This window comes from Hibiscus syriacus, unplaced genomic scaffold (genome assembly GCF_006381635.1).
Source record: "Hibiscus syriacus cultivar Baekdansim isolate YM2019G1 unplaced genomic scaffold, ASM638163v2 tig00110597_pilon, whole genome shotgun sequence".
NCBI lineage: Eukaryota > Viridiplantae > Streptophyta > Magnoliopsida > Malvales > Malvaceae > Hibiscus > Hibiscus syriacus.
The window spans coordinates 2142323-2153073 of record NW_024062795.1 but is presented as its reverse complement, the minus strand read 5'-3'; the positions used below and the strand labels follow the sequence as shown (position 1 = coordinate 2153073).

The following is a 10751-nucleotide window of genomic DNA, read 5'->3' as shown; positions in this document are numbered from 1 at the left end:
TCAATCAATTAAACAAGCACAAATAAGAATTATGTTAACATCAATTAAACAAATCAACTTTTACAAATCACCTTTTACAAATCAATTAAACAATAAAAAAATAAGCAATAATTCTTATTTCCTCATCTACTATTGAATCAACTTTTGCAGCCATACATCATTTTCACGCAGCTCACTTCTGAGATTAACCTGCATAAACCAAACATTTGCTCAAACAATACTTTATACACATCTAAAACCTACAAACTGCAAATTATTGAATTCTAGGTACTTAACCAAACATTTTCAAACCACAAGCCTATAAACATACCAATTGTTTATGGACATTTTTATAACACGGATGCAGGTAGGCAGCGTCTCGTATATATCGATCTAGCCATATAATGCCGAAACGACAAGCCTACTGCAGCTCTATCTCTATCGGTGGGAGGTAGATACTTTATACTTCCTGTGATCAAACGGTCCAACGCCAAGCATACGAGAAGACCACAATCCCCTCTGGGTCCTTTCGTTTGTTGTGGTGCGGTCTCGTCTCTGCTAACTGTAATATTGAGCTTCTTTGGCTTCTTGTTTCCAGAACGAGTCCAATAATTTATCGCATCCAAGAATTTAGCCAAATAAGAACTCCATCCCTTAATAATATCTCTTAAATCAGCCAATGATATGTAATTTATCATGTTGTCATATACTATTGCCTTAAGGGATGGGATCTGAAGCTCGACGAGAAGCCAATGTTTACGTTCCAAAACATGGATAAACACCTGCAATCATAAGTAATAATTCATTCATTTGCGCACTTATTTATGAATACCTTTAAACTCAATCTAAAATAAACACTAACTTTATCGACCTCTCACCATGCATGATAAAGTTTAGCTTGTCCATTGCCCAACGCAAACGATTCATCTGGTTGATTCTTCAAGTGAACGGCGTTAAAAGACGTCGGCATAATTGTATATCGTACATTTCTTTTATTTTCCTTAAGTTTCCTAATTATTTGAAGACGTGACACCGACGCATCGATATGTTGTTCTACAAAAAAAGACATATATTAGTAACTTACATAAATTTAAAAAAAATAATCAAATTAAAATATAAGAAAAATATAAGACTTACCCCTCCATCGAAATAGCCATTGTCTTCGACCCCTAATAATACGCCCCACCAAGACCGATCAAGCAACAAATAGATATCATCGTTGAGCTTGCATATGTCAGTGAAACACCCCTGGCTCCGCTCATGTAGATAAAAATCAACTGCGATCTTAGCCCAAAGGGTGTTATCCAGAATTGTGTCCGGTAGTTGTTTTCTCTCCACTTCAGATACCGGTATGGTACTGGCCGGTAACTCATACGAGAGCCAACTTGAATCCATCATGTCCGGCACGTCAGAGGGTTTCTCAAGAATCCTACATATGACGCCATGTGAATCGGGCTCTTGAATGGTGGGAGGGACCTCTTCAACGATGACAGTGGCATCTTGAACGGTGGGAGGAGACTCTCGAGGAATGATAGGTGCCTCTTCAACGATAGGGGCCTCTTCAACGATAGGAGTGGACTCTTGAGGGATGACAGGCGAGTCGGGCTTCTTCTTGCGGTGTCTTCGCACTATTGGGGTATACGGAGACTTAATAGCATGTGCACGCCGTCTAATGCGTGAACTCTGTCGTGCAAGAAAAACCCGACGTAAAGCATCCACCTTATCGGTCCGCTAAATAATTAAATACAAATATCAGTAAATAAACAGACATGATATTTAAACAGTGAAAACAAAGACAAATATATTTCAAACTTTCAACCAAAAGACAAATACTAACTTCACAGTGTTAAAGAATACACAGTTTAGCAGAATTGACAGCAACCGAATAAATTTACTTCAACCAAAAGACAAAACAAAAAGACAAATACTAACTTCACAGTGTTAATAAACAGTTTAGCAGTATTGGCAGCAACCGAATAAATTTACTAAGCAATCTAAGTGAAATGGTTAATTTAAGTGAAATTACGAGTAAATTTATCATCAAGTTAAATATGAAAAATCTTAAACTTACCTCGTTGCGTAGAGTATGAACCTCATTCTGCAACGATACTACTATCTCACGTAGAGCGGCAACCTCACCACGTAAAGTAGACACCTCCACACGCCATGCACCATCGTTATCGCGTAGAGTACCGATCTCCTCACGCAAGGCATTGACCTCATCACGTAACTCCCTTGACTCATCCCGTGGAGGTGGAGAACAGGGAGATAGAAGTCGTGGCATCTTTGTCGGTCACCTATCATGAGGTGATGGTGGAGAAGAGGCTCGATGATGTGACGAGATAGGTGATGGCTCTCGTTGTAGAGGTGTATAGTCGGGTCGATCAGGTGATGGCTCTGGGTGAGGTGATGGCTCTCGAAGGGGAGGAAGTGGATGCTGCTCATCATTCGTGCCATCAAGAAAACGTTGATTAGCTTGCCACCAATCAGTGGCAAGCTCAGCCTCCGTGGGTGTCAGTCTCATTAATGGAATGTTGGCCTCCTAAAAATATAAAAACTCAAACAAAGTTAAACGTCTACTATTAATAACTTGTTTATATATGATAGTATTTGTGTTAACTTACATTATTTATTGTCGCATATGGTATTAAGTCTTCCCAATCCAACAGACGTTTCCTCTTCCAGGAAATAGCCCTGGGAATATCATTTGAAGTTTTTATTGCATATGTCTTCATGGCGGGAAAGGCCTCGAATATCCAAATCTACAAATAATATAATAACAAACATTAGTAATTGTTAAACAATTAATTATAATTTTGAAAACATTATATAGAAATTCTTACCTTAAAGGCCCAAACAAAGCCTGCCAAAGTATATTTCGACCCATCGCCCCGCAAACTTTTGCGGTCATCAAAGGCAGACGACAACTTAGTCCAGGTAGCTTTCCATATATACGAACCCCACGAAAACAGATTCCAAGCATTTAGGTCCTCTACCAATAATATTAGCTCCTGAGGAATAGGTTGTCTGACCTCTCTGCCTAAAAAGCCGGCATACAAAAGTAGTAGAAGGCATACTCGGACAACATCGACGTCATTCATCCGAGTAAAACCATCTTTTTTATTAAACAATTTTTTCATGTCGTTGACGTGTAAGTTAGGCTTCTCTATTGACTCATCAGGAAAAACCCTGGATAACCATGATGGGCGGGTGATATGACGAGTGTACCGGCCTACATCATCTTGTCTGAATCGTAGACCAGTGATTAAGCAGAACTCCTTCCGCCCAAAATAAGTATACACCGGTGGAAAATGAAACCATATCTCTTCCTCACCACGTTGTATACTGTTGGGTAGATCGCTAGTCATGGTCTGAAGCCACAAATGGGTCAAATTAGCATCTCCACTCGGATGCTGTACTCTCAGCCATGGCCCGAAGCAGGTTTCCTCAAACAATTTTCTTTGTGCAGGTGAAAGCTTCGAAGCAATTGTAGTGGCTAGGCTAACTTTATTCCTTAATGTCAATGAAGCCGAAAAAAGTTTCTACAAAAACAATAAACATACCAAGTTAGATATACCAAAAACTACAATGTGAATATATACCAAAAACAATAAACATAAATAGTAGTTTATTCTTGAAACTAAAATTTACAACACTGTTTTATCTTTTGGTTGAAATGAAAATCGTAACGACCTAATGAGAATCGCAACGCTGAAATGACTATCGCAACGAGAGAATCGCAACGCGAAATGACTATCGCAACGAGAGAATCACAACGCGAAATGAAAATCGCAACGCGAAATGAAAATCGCAATGCGATTTTGGTTTCGCGTTGCGATAGTTATTTCCGCGTTGCGATTTTCATTCTCGAAACTATTCTTCTTCTGCATTACTTCAACCAAAAGACAAAACAAAGACAAATACTAACTTCACATGCTAAACAGTTTAACAGTATTGGCAGCAATCCAATGAATTTAATAAGAAATCTAAGTGAAATGGTTAATCTATTATTGTAATTACCAGTAAACTTATCATCAATATAAAAAACCCAAAATAATGCAAAATTTTCCAAAAAAAAAAAAAACTAACCCTCGGAGGTTGATTTTTCATTTCTAAATGATTGTGAGAGATTTTTGACTGTGAATGGTTGTGAGGGATTTCGCCGGCGATAGGGACGGAAATCTTCTGAGATGAGGACGGATTTCGTCGTAGAGAGTGAGAGATGGAGATGAGACTGAGTGTTGTGATTTTAGGTTTGAGGTTATGAATTGCGATTACTATGGACGGTTCAGTTTCCGATTTATTAAGAAAAAATTCGTGTTTGGAATTTGAAAAAAAAAATACGCGTTAATACGAATGGCGTTATGTAAATCGCATTGCGATAGTAAGATTCGCATTGCGATTTACATATTCGCATTGCGATTTTCCTAATTCGCATTGCGATTTACGTATTCGCATTGCGAATTATGAAAATCGCAACGCAAATACGTAAATCGCAATGCGAATTGGGAAAATCGCAACGTGAAATTGGAAAATCGCATTGCGATAGTCATAATAGCGTTGCGAATCTGGAAACTGATTTACGATAATGGAGATCGCGTTGCGAATTAGCGATCGCATTGCGATTTTGTTAGTCATTTTGGCAAATCCGAAAAAAGTTGGTTAAAATCGTATGTTATATGGGATTTTTTGTCACTGAGGTTATTTTCTCTTTGGAAAATTATCCCGATGAAAACATGATAGGCTTACTTGTTGAGAAACAAGACCAAAAAGTCATGAGGCAGTAAATAAATTTGGATTCATCTCTTGCATCTACTTTTCAGTAACAACGTACTTACCCCATATGCCATCTGAACAAAATAACAAACAAGCTCAATTATTTTGTAGAACAGACTATGGTTGAAGTCTTAGTCGATTGAAGAACACCAAGAAGTGATATTCAGGAGCCCAGTATACAAATCCAACAACAGGCCCTCCTTTGATGTACTGTTTGAATTAGCAATTTAGAACACCAAATAATTAGTATCTGTTTGAGAAGTAAAGAGTTAAATCAAATGCATTATCAGACCAGAGAGATAAACCTTTCCATCAAGAATAAGAAGCTCACCATCAACCCACCGAGGGTTTCGAAAGCCCGGCTCAGCAAGTCTCCCTTGACCTTTATATCGAGCAACCTGAATCGTGTATAAGAACACAAAAGCTCCTAAACATTATAAATGGGTATAAAGAAAATTTAAAAGAAAAAGCTAACTACAAATGCAAGCTTAAACATACCACTCCAAATTCTTCAGGAATTATTCCTTTATGTGGAAGCTGATATCTTTTACCAACTCTGGCTCGAAATGCAACCTTGAGATATTACATGGTATAAAGATACAAACCAAATAAAGGTAGATAATCATTCCAAAGATAAACATCAGCAAACAAACAGGAAAACACAAATGGAGGAAATGAGGGTGTATTTTAAAGACTAAAAAGACATTCAGCAGCATTTAAGATGCATAAATCATTCGGCATTTATATTTTTAATAAAAAAAACCTCTCCAGAAACTCACTTCACGATCAAAACAAAAATCCCTAACTTCCATTCTCTCTAAAACTCCAATCATCGTGCTCCTCTTCTCCACCGACCATCGTACCACCACCGGCCGTTGCACCAGCCAACCCACCCGGCAATGATATTGAATATTTTGATCTTTAAAGAACTATAATATTATTTATCATGTTACTTTGAGTACAAAATATAGTTTACACTTAATTTATATCATATAGCACAAACGGTGCGCCTCGCATAGGAAAGGCATGCGCCTAAGCTCCAGGGACCTTTTGCGCCTCGATTGGCCTTGCGGACTTAAAAACCAAGCTACAACATTGAAGATAAGCCTTTCCATTGATCAAACATACCCAACACATGAAACTAAAACATGGAGGAAGAAAACATACCCAACACATTAAAGTAGAACATAACCAAGATGGTGGCCGGGGATTTGGAAAAATAATACAAGGTTTTTCGGTTTTTAGAGGCTGATAGTTTGTGTTTTTTTTTCCTCCTAAATGTGATTTTACAAAAGATGAAACACTATCTAGGGCTTACATTACCATTAAAATCCAAAATAGGAAGATAAGGGTTTTGTTTTTTACTAGAAAGCTTACAAAACCTCTTATCCAAAATGCAATGTTATACGCTTTTTTATTGAAAAGGTAAATAATGAAATGGAGAGCTTTTTTTGAACTATTATATGGTTTAATTGTCTATTTTAATAAGTTGTATATGCAGGTTAGAAAATAAATCTTTACTTTCAAAAAGTGCGAGCCTCACGCCCACGCCTTGCGCCTAGGCTATAGGACCCCTATAGCTTTAGTGCGCCTTGCACCATTTTTTACATTGTTTAATAGACATCAATAAGCTTAAAGTTGGTCCCACCTCCTTACTAGTAGTCCTGTCTCTACCCCATGGTAAAGACAAGCTCCATAAAAGCTACCTCCATTCATAGCAGGATTAAATTAAATAATGAAATCACCTGGCCTGCTGGTACATAAGGATCCCCAGTTAATTTTACAGCTTCCACATATTCATAAAATTCAAGATCTGAAGGCTCCTTAGTCCTACCATCCCCTTGCCACTGGCCAAATTTGCGTCTAAGATGAATGACTTCGGAAGTGTGAAGCCCATGTGCACCAATATATAGTCCTGACCAAACAAACATATTATAAATACAATATTTTGCAACAGACATGAATAACCATAGTATAAAACAACAGAGCGGCGGGCAACAGAATAGAGTAAACAAAAATAATGATGTTAGAAATCACCATTTAGAGGATCTGATAAGGGATCAGTTTCAATGCGATGGAAAGTAGTTGATCCAGACAATGGTTGATTTTGAGCTTGATTGAGAGTGAGATTTATTAATTTGCCGACATCTTTCAGCACCTACGTGGTGGAAATTAGTTAGCAAAACAAGCATCATAGAGTAGAAACTTCAATGAGAAACGACCTATATGCCTCATTCTAAAAAACTTACTTAATGCGTTTATTTAATGTATTGAACCTACCTTCAAAGGTATCTTCTCTTTACCACTGCCAACAAATTCAGCAAGATCAAGCATTATGTTATCCATGCTATGTTGATTGTGAGCATTTGATTTTCTATTCATTGAACCCTTTGTCTTGAGACTAGAATCTTGCTTGTTTACGTCTGTTTCTATAGAAAAGGAAAATGTTAGGCGCCCCTTTTTCACTAGCTTAGCGGGCACTCTAACTGATTCTACTGCTGGCACACTACTGGAAAGTTTTTGCACAAGACCACCAACAACAACTTTAACTGCAATTTCGCCTCGCTTATCACGACCAATAACTCCACCATCACCATCCATCTCAAACAGATCCCTCTCTGTCATTTTCACTCTTAATTTCATCATTCAATTCTATACTTTCCACCTCAGCATCTTTTTCTTCATCTTCTTCATCTGTTATCTGTTCAATCACCTTAGATATAAAATCTTGGTCTACTTTCCCAGGTGCACTGACTTTCAAGACCTTGACCTTTACACCAGGAATCATGTCACGCAATATATTTTGAAAACTAGTTAGCCCCTCACCCACACCAGATTCATCATCTGCATCATCATCATCTTCTTCTTCTTCAAAATCACCATCTTCATCATGTTCGGTACTCACAACAAAAAGATCACTTTCTTCAAGGGAGCCTGATGGACCCGAACGGCCAGTGGCTCCTGATGTTTTAGAAGACATCACTGAAGTATCTTCGAACATACTACTTCTTTTCAAATACACAACCTGAAAAACACAGAATAAGGTTGCATTTGTAAAAAAATTAAATGCTAATACAAATTGAATACAAAACGATGAGTGCTAAGCAGGATTCCTGGAACACACACAGATGTGTGTGTCTGTGTTTGTGTGCACCTCTGGCTTACTGTACCACATCAAACACATATAATAAACAATACACAAAAAAATCATAGGACAAAAAAACTGATAAAAAAATCATCAAAGCTAGAGAGAAGACTTGATTTACTATCATTATTCCAACAAAGGACCATCAAAACAAAACAAATAAGAGAATTGTCGGCTTAAGTATTATCATTATTGTAACCATGAACACAAACATAGAGAACCTGGGTGACTACGTTAAACCAGTGTCACTGATTATTTAACAGAAAATGCTGCAGTCCAAGTCACATAATTCAAACATCAGAAAATTATGTAGCAATTCGAAAAGAACATAAACAAAAGATACCTGTTGTTTGTATTCACCTTTCTTATTTACAGTAAGAAAGATCTAAAATAAGGGTACACCAACTGGTGCAGTAGAGAGTTGCCTGAAAGGAAGGTATCAGTCTAACATGAACTCAGAAACATCCATTCAAATTAGAAATCCGTAAGTCCAAGAAAGAAGCAGAAGAAAACGGAAGCCAACACGAAATTTCCACACAAGAAAAGAAATGATCCTCGTGTTAATTGTTAATCACATACTATTATTATGGAATATATATGTGAACAGAGCATACAAATTATCTATCATATATATGAAACATGGGAGTGATTACCTAGGACTAATACTCCTAACGACATATCTGCCATGCTCAGCAGTTATTCGTATAATCAGACCATAAGGATCATTGGTATCATCTGAGAGACCAGCCCACCATCCAACCTGAAACCAAAACCATATTTACTTAACCATCCAGTATAAAATAATCTGTTTTCTTTTTCCGGGAAAAAAAGTTCAATTACCAAAATGATATCGAATTCGTACGTTTAAATTGGATATGACTCTGCCAACGGTGTCATTTGTAGCAGCAGCTGCAATTGCGACCTTTAACCTAGCAGCATCTTCATAATCTTCTCTATGTACAGCTTCATGTAACTGTGACTGTTCAAATACAAAAAAAAATTGTTAGTAAATCTTATAATTTGTAACCAAAGACATTCCATTTAACTTTCACGCTTTTTATTTCAATAAAAAGGGACAATAAAGAAGCATAGATTCGTTTTGACCTTCAAAAGGGAAAGGAGGCGTTCTTGTTCATCGACTTGTTCGAAATGCCTTTTCCATCGATCCCAATCCCAACCGTCATTTTTGTCTCTCCGACGCCATCCATTTCCAGTATCGCCAGCGGTGTTGGGGTCGTTACGGAAAGGGTTCATGTAGGAATCAAATCGCTTGATGACATTCCTGATAACGTCTTGAACAGCGGAGTCCCAACGCCAGCTAAAGAAATTACTATCGGGAGAAGTATTGGAGCAGCGGCAGAGAGTGGAGTCGAGAAGCCTCGACGAAGGGTAAAACGATCTTGTAAAGAAAGAAAATTGATTGCTCGGGAAAGTAAGATTTCGAGACAAAGAAGCCGGGATTGAAGCCATCGCAAAAACTGAAAAAACCACGGTCCCCTCTGTCTATTACTAGTAAAAATTCTTCATCTTCCCTTTGTTTCTTTCAGGAGAGAAAAAATCAGTAAATTTTCCTCAAAAATGAGAAATATGAGCGATGACAGAGTGACAGTTTAGGAATCAAATCGCTTGATGACATTCCTGATAACGTCTTGAACAGCGGAGTCCCAACGCCAGCTAAAGGAATTACTATCGGGAGAAGTATTGGAGCAGCGGCAGAGAGTGGAGTCGGGAAGCCTCGACGGAGGGTAAAACGATCTTGTAAAGAAAGAAAATTGATTGCTCGGGAAAGTAGATTTCGAGACGAAGAAGCCGGGATTGAAGCCATCGCAAAAACTGAAAAAACCACGGTCCCCTCTGTCTATTACTAGTAAAAATTCTTCATCTTCCCTTTGTTTCTTTCAGGAGAGAAAAATTCAGTAAATTTTCCTCAAAAATGAGAAATATGAGCGATGACAGAGTGACAGTTTAGGAATCAAATCGCTTGATGACATTCCTTATAACGTCTTGAACAGCGGAGTCCCAACGCCAGCTAAAGGAATTACTATCGGGAGAAGTATTGGAGCAGCGGCAGAGAGTGGAGTCGGGAAGCCTCGACGGAGGGTAAAACGATCTTGTAAAGAAAGAAAATTGATTGCTCGGGAAAGTAGATTTCGAGACGAAGAAGCCGGGATTGAAGCCATCGCAAAAACTGAAAAAACCACGGTCCCCTCTGTCTATTACTAGTAAAAATTCTTCATCTTCCCTTTGTTTCTTTCAGGAGAGAAAAATTCAGTAATTTTCCTCAAAAATGAGAAATATGAGCGATGACAGAGTGACAGTTTAGAGATGAAGCAAAGCGATTTGATTTTAGCATTCAGCTATATCAGTTGCGTACTTGCGTTATAGAGTTCGACACTTGACATCCCAAAACCATTCAAGATTAATTCGCTTAAAGTTGGATTAATTTTTAAATTAAATAAATTTGATTCGAGTTTAATTTAAATTTTAAACAAATAAAAATAAATTTTTGGTATTTAATTCAAAAATTTATAAATAACTCATAGAATATTATATTAAATTTTTATATTTTTAAATTAAATTATTGATATTTATATGTCTTTATTTTAAATATAATATAGAACTTTTATAAGGTTAAAATTTAAGATTAAATTTGAGCTTCTATCAAATTAATTTTGAGAGTATTTTAAATATAAGTTTTTTTTGAGTTCAAATCAAGTTTTAATTTTTTATTTTATGTTAAACTTGAAAACTTTACACTCACGAACTTTTGAGACACATTGAATTTCAAATTTTTTATTTTAAATTCAAATCAAACTTTATAAATTTTAAACTTGTAAGTTTTAGAGCCAAA

General features: G+C 37.1%; 1 pseudogene; it reads right to left on the bottom strand.

Annotated features, from left to right (window-relative positions):
* Positions 1-4826: 4826 nt before the first annotated feature.
* Positions 4827-9495, bottom strand: LOC120134393 (annotated as a pseudogene).
* Positions 9496-10751: the final 1256 nt, after the last annotated feature.